General features: G+C 46.4%; 1 long non-coding RNA gene across 1 annotated transcript; it reads right to left on the minus strand.

Moving 5' to 3' along the window:
* Positions 1-11,069: 11,069 nt before the first annotated feature.
* On the minus strand, positions 11,070-15,190 carry LOC140418409 (uncharacterized). Its single transcript, XR_011945019.1, has 2 exons — positions 12,460-15,190; positions 11,070-12,291 (listed from the first exon to the last, which is right to left on the minus strand). It is a non-coding gene; the product is annotated as an uncharacterized lncRNA (long non-coding RNA).
* Positions 15,191-15,666: the final 476 nt, after the last annotated feature.

A 15,666-nucleotide genomic window follows, 5' to 3' on the forward strand; every position in this document is an offset into this window, starting at 1 on the left:
GACTCCAGTTAGACCTGATTTTAAAACTTTTCAGGACCCTGACCCTGATGTGATGGTGCAGAGGTGGGACACCATCGCAAAGACATTTCCTCGTCCCTCACAGCAAGTAATTATCATAGAATTTACAGTGCAGAAGGAGGCCACCCGGCCCATCGAGTCTGCACCAGCTCTTGGAAAGAGCACCCTACCCAAGGTCAACACCTCCACCCTATCCCCATAACCCCACCCAACACTAAGGGCAAATTTGGACACTAAGAGCAATTTATCACGGCCAATCCACCTAACCTGCACATCTTTGGACTGTGGGAGGAAACCGGAGGACCCAGAGGAAACGCACTCACACACGGGGAGGACGTGCAGAATCCGCACAGACAGTGACCCAAGCCGGAATCGAACCTGGGACCCTGGAGCTGTGAAGCAATTGTGCTATCCACAATGCTACCATGCTGCCCTCTTAGTAAGGTCTCACCCATCCTACATGATGAGGTTTTCTATCACAATGTGGCTCTAATTTGACATGCATTACATCTTGATGTCTTGCAAAAGAATTAATTTTGTTTAGGGATCAGATTGGGGGAGTGTTGCTCTTTCATGTCCTCCATATATTCATAATAACTACTGGTGGCTGAGGAAACCCCAGGATGTTCGTCAACACCTGAACCTGTGTCCAAACTAATCTGGCTGAGCGAAAGGAAGACTAATTGGGAAGTTCCACATGATGATCTGGATAAATTGGGAGGAACAAGTCATTTATTGGCTATTCACAAATGAGTGAAGGAAGCACAGTATCTGTGTTACCATGGGGATAAATGTGTCAGGTACAAAATGAAAAGAAAAATGTCCGATAACTAGATTGTGAATAAATACTGTGCTTGATTTTTTTCCAACAGGGACGAGATGTAGATGGTCACCGTGCTTGTGGACTGTGGCCAGGCTGAAATTCGGTTCTTGATCCCCACCCCCTGCCCCACCCACTCCAGCCAGGTGATATTAACATTTAATTGGGAAAGCCAAAGAGTATCAGGGGAAGGTGCTAGTCCAGAGCTTTCTCTATGATAGTTCTCTCAATGCTTGAATTATGATGAAACTGTTATTACCTATCCCTGGGTCGCCTCTCGTTAGTTGGAAGAAGTCAGGCGCCCAGAACTGTATACAATATTCCAGCTAAGGTCCAACAAGTGTCTTGTGCACGTTCAACACAACCAGCTTGTTCCTGTAGTCCATGGCTGTGGAAGGTAAATTAATGAGTTGCCAACTTCGAAGCATGCTGAGAAATGCTTGACTATCGTTCAACACTGCTTTTGAACGAAAATAAGTAAGTCAGGTAACATAAACGAAATACTGCTTAATATTCTGGTCTCGGCCTTATTATGACAACACAGTGTCCTCCGAAAGATAACAAAATGTGTACTCGAGTTGTTTTTAAGCCACCGCCATGCTACCCTGAGAACATACGTACTACGCATTTCATCTTACATACTTTCCAAGGTCTATTTAATATAAACATGGCTGTTTACTTCAAGCTGTTATTTCAGACTATAAAAATATGCTTTCTTGGGTCGAATCTCAGAGTGCAGTGCCCTGGCTTTGCAGCCAGAACACTCTCGCTCTGCAAATATATTTGTGTAAATAAATTTCCTTAAATCGAACCTCAAGGAATTTGTCTTTATTATAATTTCCACGACAATGGCCTTATAAATCAATCTCAGAATATTATATGCTTTAACTGCTCTCTTCATCTATCATGTCACATTTAATGACTTCTGCACAAATACACCCAGGTCCCACTGCTTCTGCATCCCCTTAAGAATTTTATCCATTATTTTATATTGTCTCTCTATGTTCTTCCTTCCAAAATGTATCACCTCACACTTCTCCACATTGAATTCAATCTGTCGACCATCTGCTCAGTCCGCCAGCCTGTCTTTGTCCAATTTGAAGCTCTACACTGTACTCTTCACAGTTCGTAATCCTTCCAAGTTTTGTGTCATCTGCAAATATTTTAATTGTCCGCTGCAGACCATCAATCTAGATCATTAATATACACCAGGAAAAGAAAGAGTCCAAATACAGGCCACTGTGGAACACCACTACAAACATTCCTCCAGCCTGAAAAATATCCATTGACTGTTACTCTCTGCTTCCTAGTATTCAACCACTTTTGTATCTATATTGCTACTGGCCCTTTCATTCTACGCACTATAATTTTTCTCACAAGCCTGTTGTGTTGCATTATATTAAATGCCTACTGAAAGTCCATGTACATGATATCAACAGAATTCCCTCATCAATCCTTTCGGTTACCTCCACAAAAAACTCCAGCAAATTAATTAAACATAATTTTCTCTTTAGAAATCCATGCTGGTCGTCCACATAAGCACTCATTTTTCATGTGGCGATTAATTCTATCTGGAATAATTGATTCATGAAGCATACCGAACAACTGGTGTTAAACTAACTGGTCTATATACTGGAGCTATCCTTACAACCCTTTTTGAATAAAGGTGTAAGATATGTAATTCTCCAGTCTGGCACCTCCTGGAAAGACTGGCGAATCATTTCAGCACCCCTGAAATATACATTTTCACTTCAACAGTTCCTCCTTATCAATTTTAAACCTATTTATGGACAGGGCTTTCTAGTCTGCCTACATGGCCTGGGTAGCGTCCATCTCCTTCGTAAAGACAACCAGTTATTTTTGTATCATTTTGAACAGGGTGGGATTCTCCGTTGGCCGACGGCGGAATCGCGAAACCCGATTGGGCGGAGAATCGGTTCCGCCTCTGAAATTGTGGCGAGCACCTATTTCAAGGGAAATCGCAATTCTCAGGGTAGCATGGTGGTGCACTGGTTAGCACTGCTGTCTCACGGCTCCAAGGTCCCAGGTTCGATCCCTGCTCTGGGTCTCTGTCCATATGGAGTTTGCACATTCTCCCGTGTCTGCGTGGGTTTCGCCCCACAACCCAAAGATGTGCAGGATTGGTGAATTGGCTATGCTAAATTGCCCCTTAATTGGAAAAAATGAATTGGGTACTCGAAATTTATATTTAAAAAAATTACAATTCTCTGTCGCCTTGACATCATTTGCATATCATTAGCAGGGCCAACCCGGTATTCTCAGGGGCCTCCATGATTCGCCTCCAAAGGCCTGAATTCTCGACGGTGAGGTTCATTTGTGCTTTTAAAAATCGTGAAACAGGCTTCGGGCTGCTGAGCAAGAGGGGGTATGGAAAGTGTCCAACAGTGCCATAGTTTGCTGACAGTTGTGTTGCTGGCCAGGAGACTTCTGCCAGGATTGGGGGAGTAGTAGGGGATGGCCAGGCGGTGCACAATGGGGTGAGGGTGGATGGGCACAGAGCACAATTGCTGCAGCCTGCAAAGTAGCCATGCAGCTGCGCTCGCCGGGGACTGCCCACTGTGAAATTAGCACCACAGATCGTATGGGTGTCCCCCAGGGCACTCCCCTAGGTGCCCTTGGGACTTAGCTGACCCATCAGTGGGATGGACGCACTCCAGTGCAACCAATGCCATCTTGTTGGCTGGGATGAGTGTGTGTGGGGAGTGTAATGTGTATACTCTACTCCCTGTACACACACGACTGCGTGGCAAAACTTGGTCCCAACTCCATCTACAAGTTTGCTGACGATACGACCATAGTGGGCTGGATCTCGAATAACGACGAGTCAGAATACAGGCTGGAGATATAGAACCTAGTTGAGTGGTGTAGCGACAACAATCTCTCCCTCAATGCTAGCAAAACTAAAGAGCTGGTCATTGACTTCAGGAAGCAAAGTACTGTACACACCCCTATCAGCATCAACGGGGCCGAGGTGGAGATGGTTAGCAGTTTCAAATTCCTAGGGGTGCACATCTCCAAAAATCTGTCCTGGTCCACCCACGTTGACGCTACCACCAAGAAAGCACAACAGCACCTATACTTCCTCAGGAAACTAAGGAAATTTGGCATGTCCACATTAACCCTTACCAGCTTTTACAGATGCACCATAGAAAGCATCCTATCGGGCTGCATCACAGCCTGGTATGGCAACTGCTCGGTCCAGGACCGCAAGAAACTTCAGCGAGTCGTGAACACCACCCAGTCCATCACACAAACCTGCCTCCCATCCATTGACTCCATCTACACCTCCCGATGCCTGGGGAAAGCGGGCAGCATACTCAAAGATCCCTCCCAGCCGGCCTACTCACTCTTCCAACTTCTTCCATCAGGCAGGAGATACAGAAGTCTGAGAACATATACGAACAGACTCAAAAACAGCTTCTTCCCCACTGTCACCAGACTCCTAAATGTCCCTCTTATGGACTGACCTCATTAACACTACACCCTGTATGCTTCATCCGATGCCAGTGCTTATGTAGTTACATTGTATGCTGTGTTGCCCTATTATGTATTTTCTTTTCTTCCCATGTATTTAGTGATCTGTTGAGGTGCTCGCAGAAAAATACTTTTCACTGTACCTTGGTACACGTGACGATAAACAAATCCAATCCAATCCAATATGCGGCCACAGCATGTCAGCCTCCCGTGAGTCAATCATGGACTCGGTGAATCCCGCACCGTTTTAATTCGAATTGATTGTGTTCCACGTGGCTCCGGTCCTAGCCCCTCCAAAGTCACTGGATCGGTACTCCCTCCCTGCCCTGTTCTTTTTTGAAGTCAGCCCTTGAATTGTGTGAATATAGTTTCATATTTCCACACTTCAGTAACAAATGTGGAAATGTTTGCTCCACACCCACAGGGTTTCATCTGTTTAAAGCTACAAACAGAAAGGTCCAGTTTTTTCCTGGGGTTTGAGACAAATCAGCTTTCAAAATGCAGAGGTTCAGCCAATAAGGGAGAACCGGGCTCAGCCCCGCCCCCCCCCCCCCCCCCCCCATTCACACCGATTGATTGGAAGGTCAGTGCCGCCCCGTCTTCCTATTGGTCCAGAACTTCCGTTAATCAGTTGGGCATTGTGATACAGAGCATGCGCAATCCAACTGCTGTAGATGGACACCAGTGCATAGGCGTAGAGACAGAGTTAGGAGCATGCGCAATCCAACTGCTGTAGATGGACACCAGTGCGTAGGCGTAGAGACGGAGTTAGGAGCATGCGCAATCCAACTGCTGTAGATGGACACCAGTGCGTAGGCGTAGAGACGGAGTTAGGAGCATGCGCAATCCAGGTGTTGGCCTGGGCGACGTGTTCTTTGTCCCGGAGAAGCGGAGTCAGCATCAGGCAGTGGGTGGGAGGATTTGGAAACACTTTGTGGATCCGCAAACCCTTTACAATCATTGTCAGCTCCCTGGTTTGCAGCTGCGGGGCTTCTCCCTCCCGGGAACAGGCCCAGGTTAACGGGCACCATCCTGCTTCAGACACTGGAGGATGTTCACATCAGAGGATGGGGGAGGGGGAAAATAAATAAGAGCTTCCACTTTGCACTCAAATAAATGAGGACTCTGATCTCTGGCAAGGAAGGAAACCCTGGCAGGTGGGCAGGGAGGATTCACAAACAGTCGCTGGAGACCTCAAACCCCCAATAAGAACCTGCCGGTCCCGGGTTTCCAGCTCCCGGGGATTGTTGGCTTCAGATGCGGCCAACTTGGTGAAGGAACAGAGTGGGCGGGGCTTCAGGGTCCCAGTGATCAGGAGGAAAAATTATTAATTAATTGACTTTATTCTCACTTTGCACAGGGGGGCTTGAGAACTGAACCCAGCCTGAGGGGAGGGAGGGGGTAAACTGTAAGGAAAAGAATTGTGAAGGTGATGTGCAGGGTTTGCCGAGCTGACCAACTCTCCTGGTGAAAATTCAGGCACAGTCTGCACTGAAAGACTGGCGTTCTGCCAGAGCTGGGAGCAGGCCGCCTCGGGTAAGTGTCTGTTTCTGGGACACAGAAACAGGAAGGAACATGGTTCTGTGCATTGAGAAAGGTCCAATCTATGTGACAGACAACATCTAGGTAGCACGCAGTCTGAGACAATGGACTCAAATACATTCCAGTAAAATATGGGACTGTTCGTCACCCCGGGTTTTGCATCCACCCCGGGAGGTGAGAGTGCATGGGATTAGGATTTACTGCTTTACAGGTACAATTGAAGAAAATATGCTTCATGGAAAATAGAATTGTATGTTCAGAATTTCACTCCTCTATTTAAAGTTTTGTAAACTCTTTTTCCAGTGCATTAGAATGGGTGGATTTACAAACAGGAAGCTCAAACTGAACATCTCAGCATGATCTGGCAGAGTTACTGAGTCACCACGGCCTGAATATCATCAATCATTGAATTTAGAAGGAGAAATGATTATGTTTTCATAGATTTTACATAAGAACATAAGAACTAGGAACAGGAGTAGGCCATCAGGCCCCTCGAGCCTGCTCCACCATTCAATGAGATCATGGCTGATCTTTTGTGGACTCAGCTCCACTTTCCGGTCCGAACACCATAACCCTTAATCCCTTTATTCTTCAATTTACAGTGCAGAAGGAGGCCATTCGGCCCATCGAGTCTGCACCGGCTCTTGGAAAGAGCACCCTACCCAAGGTCAACACCTCCACCCTATCCCCATAACCCAGTAACCCCACCCAACACTAAGGGCAATTTTGGACACTCAGGGCAATTTATCATGGCCAATCCACCTAACCTGCACATCTTTGGACTGTGGGAGGAAACCCACGCACACACGAGCAGAATGTGCAGACTCCGCACAGACAGTGACCCAAGCCGGAATTGAACGTGGGACCCTGGAGCTGTGAAGCAATTGTGCTATCCACAATGCTACCGTGCTGCCCAATGCTACCGTGCTGTCTGTGCGACACCATTTAAAACATCAGTGCGACTGGAAAAGCATAAAGACTCACACTGGAGTGAGAGGTTCCAGTACACTCAATGTACAAAGAGCTTTAACCAGTTAAACAGCCTGTAAAAATCATCACACGATTTGCAGTGGGGAAAAAGCGTACTCGTCTTCAACTGATTGTCCAAACTGGAAAGACGCAGGGAAACTAGAATCATGGAGAATCCGTGGAAATGTGAGGACTGTGGTAAAGGATTCAATTCTTCATCCAGGCTGGAAATCCATCGACGCGTTCACACATGGGAAAGGCTGTTCTGTGTGTGAGAGGAGATTCACTCAGTCATCTGCCCTTCGGTTACACCAGCGAGTTCACACTGAGAAGACGCCATTCAGCTGCACAACCTGTGAAGAGAAATTCAAGTCCTTATCCATGCTCACTGAACACCAGCGAATTCACACGGGTCAGAAACCATTGTTTCTCCTCTTTTCCTGCTGTCTCCCATCATGCTCTCTCAGCGCGCATCTTGTCTGTGAGACTTACCCTTTGCTCCTTTGACCCAATTCTCACTAAACTGTTCAACATCAAACTTCCACAATCATATAATTTACAGTGCAGAACAGGCCATTCGGCACATTGAGTTTGGGCACTCTTTCCTTGGGCACTGGCCCAAGGAAAGAGCATCCTTCTCAAGCCCACACCTCCACCCTATCCCTGTAACCCAGTAACCCCACTTAATCCTTTTGGACACTAAGAGCAATTTAGCATGGCCACTCCGTCAAACCTGCATATCTTTGGACTGGGGGAAAACCGGAGCACCCGGAGTAAACCCACGCAGACACGAGGAGAACATGCAGACTCCGCACAGACAGTGACCCAAGCGGGAATCGAACCTGGGACAGTGGAGCTGTGAAACAACTGTGCTAACCACTGTGCTACTGTGCTGCCCCTGATTTATTGGATTCGAGTTCAAATACCAGCCACGATGGAAGCATCTGCTGTGGTGGGATTTGAACCTGCATTCTCAGAGAATTGTGCTGGGTCTCAGGATTACTCATCCAGTAACAATACCACTACAGCATCACCTCCCCAGTCAAGCGCTTTGCAGAGCTCGTCCGGGATATGAACCTGGGACATCTCGCATTTTGGAAAGCCCCGAAGCGAAAATCATACTCCACGGTTTCGACGGTATCTCCATGGAGTCAGTGTCTTTGTCGTTTCCTCTTTAGACAATCAAGTGAAGCTTGGTCCTCACACAGAACACGTGTATGGTTTCTCCCCTAAGTGAATGTTGTGGTGTTTTTTCAGGCTGTGTAACTGGTTAAAGCTCTTTCCACAGTCAGTTCACTGGAACACACTCACTCAGGTGCGTGTGTGTCTCGGTGCTTTTCCAGTCACACTAATGTTTGAAATATTTTCCCACAAACAGAACAAACATTTTTCACTCCACATTTATTGTCTGAGGATATTCAGGCCCTGATCAATTGAGTGACACTGTCAGATCTTAATGTGATGTTTTGTTTGTGTTTCCTGTCTGAAAATCTTCTCCTAATGCCCTGGAAAAGGAGTTTACAAAGGCCACACTATCAGTGCAAGATAGAAATTCAGAACAGACAATTCCAGTTTCTGCGTTACATTTTTTTTCTCTCTTCTGTCCCCAAAACTGTAAATCCCTGTCTCACACACTCCCCCCTCCTCCCTGGGGCTGAAATCCAAATAAAGTATTTGATCATTATTTCTGTATCCTTTTACCAAAGTTATATAATTAGAGGCAAGAATATGCTTTATAAGTCACTTCATTCATGACTTGTGACAGACATTAATCTGAATCACCCTGACTGACCAATTAGAATAACAGAGGTGAACCTTGTGTCCAGAACAGACCATGTGGAGATTTGACGTGAAGATTGTTTCTCCAAATCTTCCAGGGTTTCCTTTGTTCTTCCTCTCCCTCTCGAACTAAGTTATACCGGATATCAGACTTAGAGCTCATTCTGGTTCTCTTCCTGCTGACTAAATAACTTCAATCAAATATGGAGAAGACTGAATCCACTGGTCGGTCCCTGCTCCAATCTCCATTCCTGAATACCAACTCTATCCATCTCCCTGGCAACAGTCTGAGACTTAGCCAGTCTCTTTGTAAACTTGGTTTCACACTTGATCCAATATGAGCTTCTGACCTCATAGAATTTACAGTGCAGAAGGAGGCCATTCGGCCCATCGAGTCTGCAACGGCCCTTGGAAAGAGCACCCCAGCTAAGCCCACAGCTCCACCTATACCTGTAACCCCCAACCTTTTTAAGATACTAAGGCAATTTGCCATCATCACCTCCCAATTCGACAACTCCATTACACACCTGACTGCTCTACTACACTCTACCTCTGTAAACTTAAAGCCATCCAAAAGTCTGCTACCCATGTCTTAATTCACAGCAAGTTCCTTTCCCCTATGATCCCTGTGCTCCGAGACTTGCATTCGCTCCCAATCAATTCTCACCCTCGTTTTCAAATCCCCTCCATGGCCTCATCTCTCCCTGTGTCTGTCATCTCCTCCAGCCCCACAACCCCCTGAGATATCTGCTCTGATCCTGGACTCTTGTGCACTTCCGATTCCAATTACTCCACCATGGATTTGTTACCTCGGCCGCAAGCACTATATTCCCTCACAAACCTCCCCGCCCCCACCTCACTTACCTCCTTTAAGATGATGTGGAGATGCCAGCGTTGGACTGGGGTGGGCACAGTAAGAAGTCTGACAACACCAGGTTAAAGTCCAACAGGTTTGTTTCAAACACTAGCTTTCAGAGCACTGCTCCTTCCTCAGATGAATACCTTAAGATGCTCTTTAAAACTCACCTCTTTGACCCTCCCGGCCGAGCCCAGCATCGGCACTGCGCATGCTCCAGCTCACAATGCCCATGAAGTGATTGACGGCAGCTGTGGACCAGTAGCAGGAGAGGATTGGGCCTGGAGGACCGAGTGGTTGCAGCGGGTCCACGAACCAATCGGAGTGAATGGGGGGCGGGGCTGAGCCCGGTCTCCCACGTGGTCTAGAGCATGCGCAGTACCGATGACAACTCAGGATTCAGACGGTCGGGTGGAAATCCTCAGCCGGTCAAATTCGCTCGGGTGAGTTATGAGGGAGGGATGGAGCCGGCGGATGGGTCGGGACGATTCATAAAAACCCCGTGCAGGCCCCAAGCACCGAATGCGAAGCTAGGATACAGCAGTTGAACCGGCGAAAGCTGCTCGGGCTTTTCCCCGAGACAGGCCCGGGTGGCCGGGCGCATGCGGAGGGAGGGAGAGTCTCGGTTTTTCTCCGCCTCCCATTCACTCTGATTGGCTGGAGGACTAGCCGCTCTTGTTCGGTCTTCCAGCCCCGCCCCCTCTTAGTGGTCCGAACCCGCTGTCAATCAGTCCCCGGGCATTGTGAGCTGGAGCAAACCCTTCACCATCATTGTCAGCTCCCTGGTTTGCAGCTGCGGAGCTTCTCCCTCCCTCCCGGGAACAGGCCCAGGTTAACGGGCACCATCCTGCTTCAGACACTGGAGGGTGGTTCGCATCAGGAGGATGGGGGAGAGGGACAAGAAATAATAGCTTCCACTTTGCACTCTAATCAATGAGGACTCTGATCTCTGGCAAGGAAGGGAACCTTAGCAGGTGGGCGGGGAGGGTTCACAAATACCCGCTGGAGACCCCAAACCCCCAATAAGACCCATTGATTTTATTGTCAGTCTGCAGACAGGAGCTGGAGAACTGAACACAGGCAGAGGAGAGGGAGGAAGAAAACTGGGAGTGGAGGAAAGAAATGGTGCAGATGGTGAGATGGGTTTGGATTTCAGCCCAGGGAGGAGGGAGAGTGTGTGGTGTGCTGGGATTGACAGCTTTGGCGGAACGAGAGGAAAACATGTTCCAGAGAAATTAGAATTGCCTGTTCAGAATTTCTATCCTGGACTGACAGTGATGGCTTTTGTAAACTCCTTTTACAGGGGGTTAGAACTGGAGAATTTGCACACAAACTGAACCCAACAAAAAGGTTTGTCTTTGCGAATTCTATCTTGCATTGACCGTGATGACTTTTGTAACATGAGAGATTACAGCTCTCAGGAGAGATTAATTGGAGTGGGTCCTTTTTTCTATCGACAACAACAAATTAAGCAGTGACCTGCTATAAATCTTTTAAATTACCAGTAGTTTGGAGAGGGGCAATGTGAGAGAGTGACAATCAATAAACAACAAGTCATAAATACAAGAAAGTTACAAATAAATCCAAGGGGACAATACGGACAAAATTATTTATTACAGATTCAGAATGTGCAACTCATTACCATGGAAAGGAGTTGAGGAAAGTGCTGTGATGTTTTCAAAAGGAAACGGGACAAGCACATGAGAGAAAATGGAATCGAAAATCAGCTGAAAGGCTGAGATTTGATAGGTGTGACAGTCGGAGATGTGTGCCGAGTATTGACAGCAGCAAAATCTGTGAAAGAATGGTCTGTTTGTGTCTTATATATTCACAGTATTTCAATGTAATCTCCTTTTACAGAATACTTGCAGATGCAAACATCATATTGAGATCTGACAGAATCACTTGATTCATCAGGACCGGCCTTTCAACGTGGAAGGAGAACTCTGTTTTGTCTTTCGGAAAAAAAATCAAAAATCACTGTGATTGGAAAAGCACCTAGACACAGACATCGAAGTAATTTTCCACAGTTAGCTGAGTTACAGAGGAACTGAGCTTCAACCAATCACATGGCGTGAAATTGAATTGCAGCATTTACATCAGGGAGACACCGTACTCAGGCTTCAACTGATGATCCAAGTTGGAGAGACATAAGGACATTCGCACCAAAGGAATCAAGAAGCAGCAATAGGACATTCAGCCCCGTGAGCCTGTTCCACCATTTAATAACATCACGGCTGATCTGATAGTGACCTCAAATCTGCATCCCACCTACACCTGATAACTTGTCGATAACCATGAAGAAAGCATGGAAATGTGGGGACTGTGGGATGGGATGCTACTACCCGTCTCAATTGGAAACTCATCGACGTATTCACACTGGGGAAAGGCCGTTCACCTGCTCCGTGTGTGGGAAGGGATTCACTCGGTCATCACTCCTCCTGAGTCACCAACTTGTTCATACTGATCAGAGACGTTTTAAATGTGCTGACTGTGAGAAGAGCTTTCAAAGTAAAAGGAATTTATTGATGCATCAACACACTCACACTGGGGAGAGGCCATTCATCTGCTCCGTCTGTGGGAAGGGATTCACTCAGTCACCCCACCTCCTGACACACCAACTTGTTCATACTGATCAGAGACCTTTTAAATGTGCTGACTGTGAGAAGAGCTTTCAAAGTAAAAGGAATTTACTGATGCATCAACACACTCACACTGGGGAGAGGCCATTCATCTGCTCCGTCTGTGGGAAGGGATTCACTCAGTCACCCCCACCTCCTGACACACCAACTTGTTCATACTGATCAGAGACCTTTTAAATGTGCTGACTGTGAGAAGAGCTTTAAAAGTAAAACTTATTTACTGATACATCAACGCACTCATTCTGGGGAAAGGCCATTCACCTGCTCCGTGTGTGGGAAGGGATTCACTCGGTCATCACTACTTCTGAGACACCAACTTGTTCATACTGATCAGAGACCTTTTAAATGTGCTGACTGTGAGAAGAGCTTTAAAAGTAAACAGAATCTGCTGAAACACCAGCGAGTTCACACTGAAACAGAATCATAGAATTTACAGTGCAGAAGGAGGGCATTTGGCCCATCGAGTGCACCAGCCCTTGCAAAGAGCACATTACTTAAGCCCATAGCTTCAACCCAACCTATAACCCCACCTCACCTTTTTGGACACGAAGGGCAATTTAGCATGGCCAATCCATCTAACCTGCACATCTTTGGACTGTGGGAGGAAACCGGAGCACCCGGAGGAAACCCACGCACACACAGGGAGGCTGCGCAGACTCCTCACAGACAGTGACCCAAGCCGGGAATCAACCCTGGGACCCTGGAGCTGTGAAGCAACGGTGCTAACCACTGTGCTAGGGTGTGGGAGGAGATTCACTCAGTCAAACAACCTGCACAGACATCAGCAAGTTCACAGGCAACAGCAGGGTTTGGATTCAGCTGTTGTTGCTGCTGTTAGCCACATCCAGGACTGAATGATGCCTGGATGTCTGTTTCCAGTGGGGCTCCACAGTTTCCGGTATATATCAATGATTTAGACTTAAATGTATGCACCAGGATTATACAAAAGTTGCTCATGTGTATTAGACAATGAGGGAGAAAGCCACGGACTGGGTCAGGTGGATAGAAAAGTGGTAAATGGAAATTTAGATAATGAGAGGTTAGGAACACACTTCAGTTAACTCCTGATAAAAATGAGGTCAATTAAGGAAAATGGGAAAACTGATTGGTGGGGAAGCTACAAATAATCCTTTCTAAAAAAATTAATTCAGAATACCCAATTAATATTATTTTTTCCAATTAAGGGGCAATTTAGCGTGGCCAATCCACCTAACCTGCACATCTCTGGGTTGTGGGTGTGAAACCCACGCAGACACGTGGAGAATGTGCAAACTCAACACGGACAGTGACCCAGGGCCGGGATTCAAACCCGGGTCCTCAGTGCTGCAGTCCCATTGCTCCACGTGCTGCTTTGGCTACAAATAATTCTAATAACTTTATTGAACAGTTCTCAAATGGAAAGGCACTTGACCACATTACACAAAGGATCTGCAATAGACATTTGGTCTACCAGGTCATATTTAGGGCAAGATTATAAACAGAGAGCATTCATAAAGTGATTATAAAAAGAAGCAATGCTGAGCAAGGCTAGGAGAGTGAGCAAAGAAGTGGCAGATGGAATACAATATGGAAAAGTGTGAGGTTATGGACTTTGGAAGCAGACATAGACTGTTTCCTAAATGGGGAAATGCTGAGGAAATCACAAGCACAAAGGGAATTGGGAGTCCTTGTTCAAGATTCTCTTCAGGTTAATGTGCAGGTTCAGTCAGCAGTTAGGAAGGCAAATGCAATATATTCATGTCGAGAAGGCTAGAATACAAGACCAGGGATGTAATTCTGAGGCTATACAATGCTCTGATCAGACCCCATTTGGAGTATAATGAGCAATTTTGGGTCTCCTATCTAAGGAAGGATGTGCTGGTCTTGGAAAAGGTCCCGAGGAGGTTTACAAGAATGATCCCTGGAATGAATAGCTTGTCGTACGAGGAACGGTTGAGGACTCTGGATCTGTACTCGTTGGGAGTTTAGACGGATATGGGGGGATCTTATTAAAACTTACAGGGATACTGCGAGGCCTGGGTAGAGAGGACATGGAGAAAATGTTTCCAGTTGTAGGAAAAACTAGAAGCAGAGGACACAATCTCAGACTAAAGGGCGATCCTTTAAAACAGAGTAAGAAGTCTTACAACACCAGGTTAAAGTCCAACAGGTTTGTTTCGACTCACTAGCTTTAGGGGCACAGTTCCTTCCTCAGGTGATGAGGAGGAATTAAAACAAGAGATGAGTCGGAATTTCTTCAGTCGGAGGGTGGTGAATCTGTGGAACTCTTTGCCACAGAATGCCGTGGAGGCCAAATCACTGAGTGTCTTTAAGATAGAGGTAGATAGGTTCTTGATGAATAAGGGAATCAGGGGTTATGGGGAGAAGGCAGGAGAATGGAGATGAGAGAAATATCAGCCATGATTGAATCTGCTCCGCCATTCAATGGGCCGAGTGGCCTAATTCTGTTCCTATGTCATATGATGTGAAGAAAAACATTCTGTGCTGCGTGTGGGATCATGAAGGCACTGCTCGAAAATGTGGTGGAGGCAGATTCAGTTGATGCCTTGAAAATAATTGGACAACTATCTGTTACTATCAGATCAGCCATGACCTTATTAAATGGTGGAGCAGACTGGGCTGAATAGCCAACTCCAGCTCCTTGCTCATCTATTCGTATCTTTTGAGGAGAAAAATATCTGCAGAGTTCAGGGCCAATGACAGGGGATTGTGTCTGTTGCAGAAAGTTGGGTGAAAACAGCTTCTTCCTCGCTATTACCAGACTCCTAAAGGACCCTCTTTTGGACTGACCTGATTAATACTACACTCCTGTATGTTGCACTCAATGCCTTTGTCTATATATTTACATTGTGTACCTTGTGTTGCCCTATTATGTATTTTCTTTATTTACTTTCTTTTCATGTACAAAATGATCTGTTTGAGCTGCTCGCAGAATAATACTTTTCACTGTACCTCGGTGCACGTGACAATAGACCAATCCAATCCATATCGAGGGAGCAATCTGCCTCTCTTGCATTGGTGCACTGCATTTCCCTCATAACACAGAGGCATAGAAGGTGACAGCACAAAACAAAGGTTGTTGAGTGCCTTTGTTTTGTGCTGTCACCTTCTATGCCTCTGTGTTATGAGGGAAATGCAGTGCACCAATGCAAGAGAGGCAGATTGCTCCCTCGATATGGATTGGATTGGTCTATTGTCACGTGCACCGAGGTACAGTGAAAAGTATTATTCTGCGAGCAGCTCAAACAGATCATTTTGTACATGAAAAGAAAGTAAACAAAGAAAATACATAATAGGGCAACACAAGGTACACAATGTAAATATATAGACAAAGGCATTGAGTGCAGCATACAGGAGTGTAGTATTAATCAGGTCAGTCCAAAAGAGGGTCCTTTAGGAGTCTGGTAATAGCGAGGAAGAAGCTGTTTTCAATCTGTTCGCGCGTGTACTCAGACTTGTATCTCCTGCCCGATGGAAGAAGTTGGAAGAGTGAGTAAGCCGGGTGGGAGGGGTCTTTGATTATGCTGCCCGCTTTCCCCAGTCAG

This window comes from Scyliorhinus torazame, chromosome 5, assembly GCF_047496885.1.
Source record: "Scyliorhinus torazame isolate Kashiwa2021f chromosome 5, sScyTor2.1, whole genome shotgun sequence".
NCBI lineage: Eukaryota > Metazoa > Chordata > Chondrichthyes > Carcharhiniformes > Scyliorhinidae > Scyliorhinus > Scyliorhinus torazame.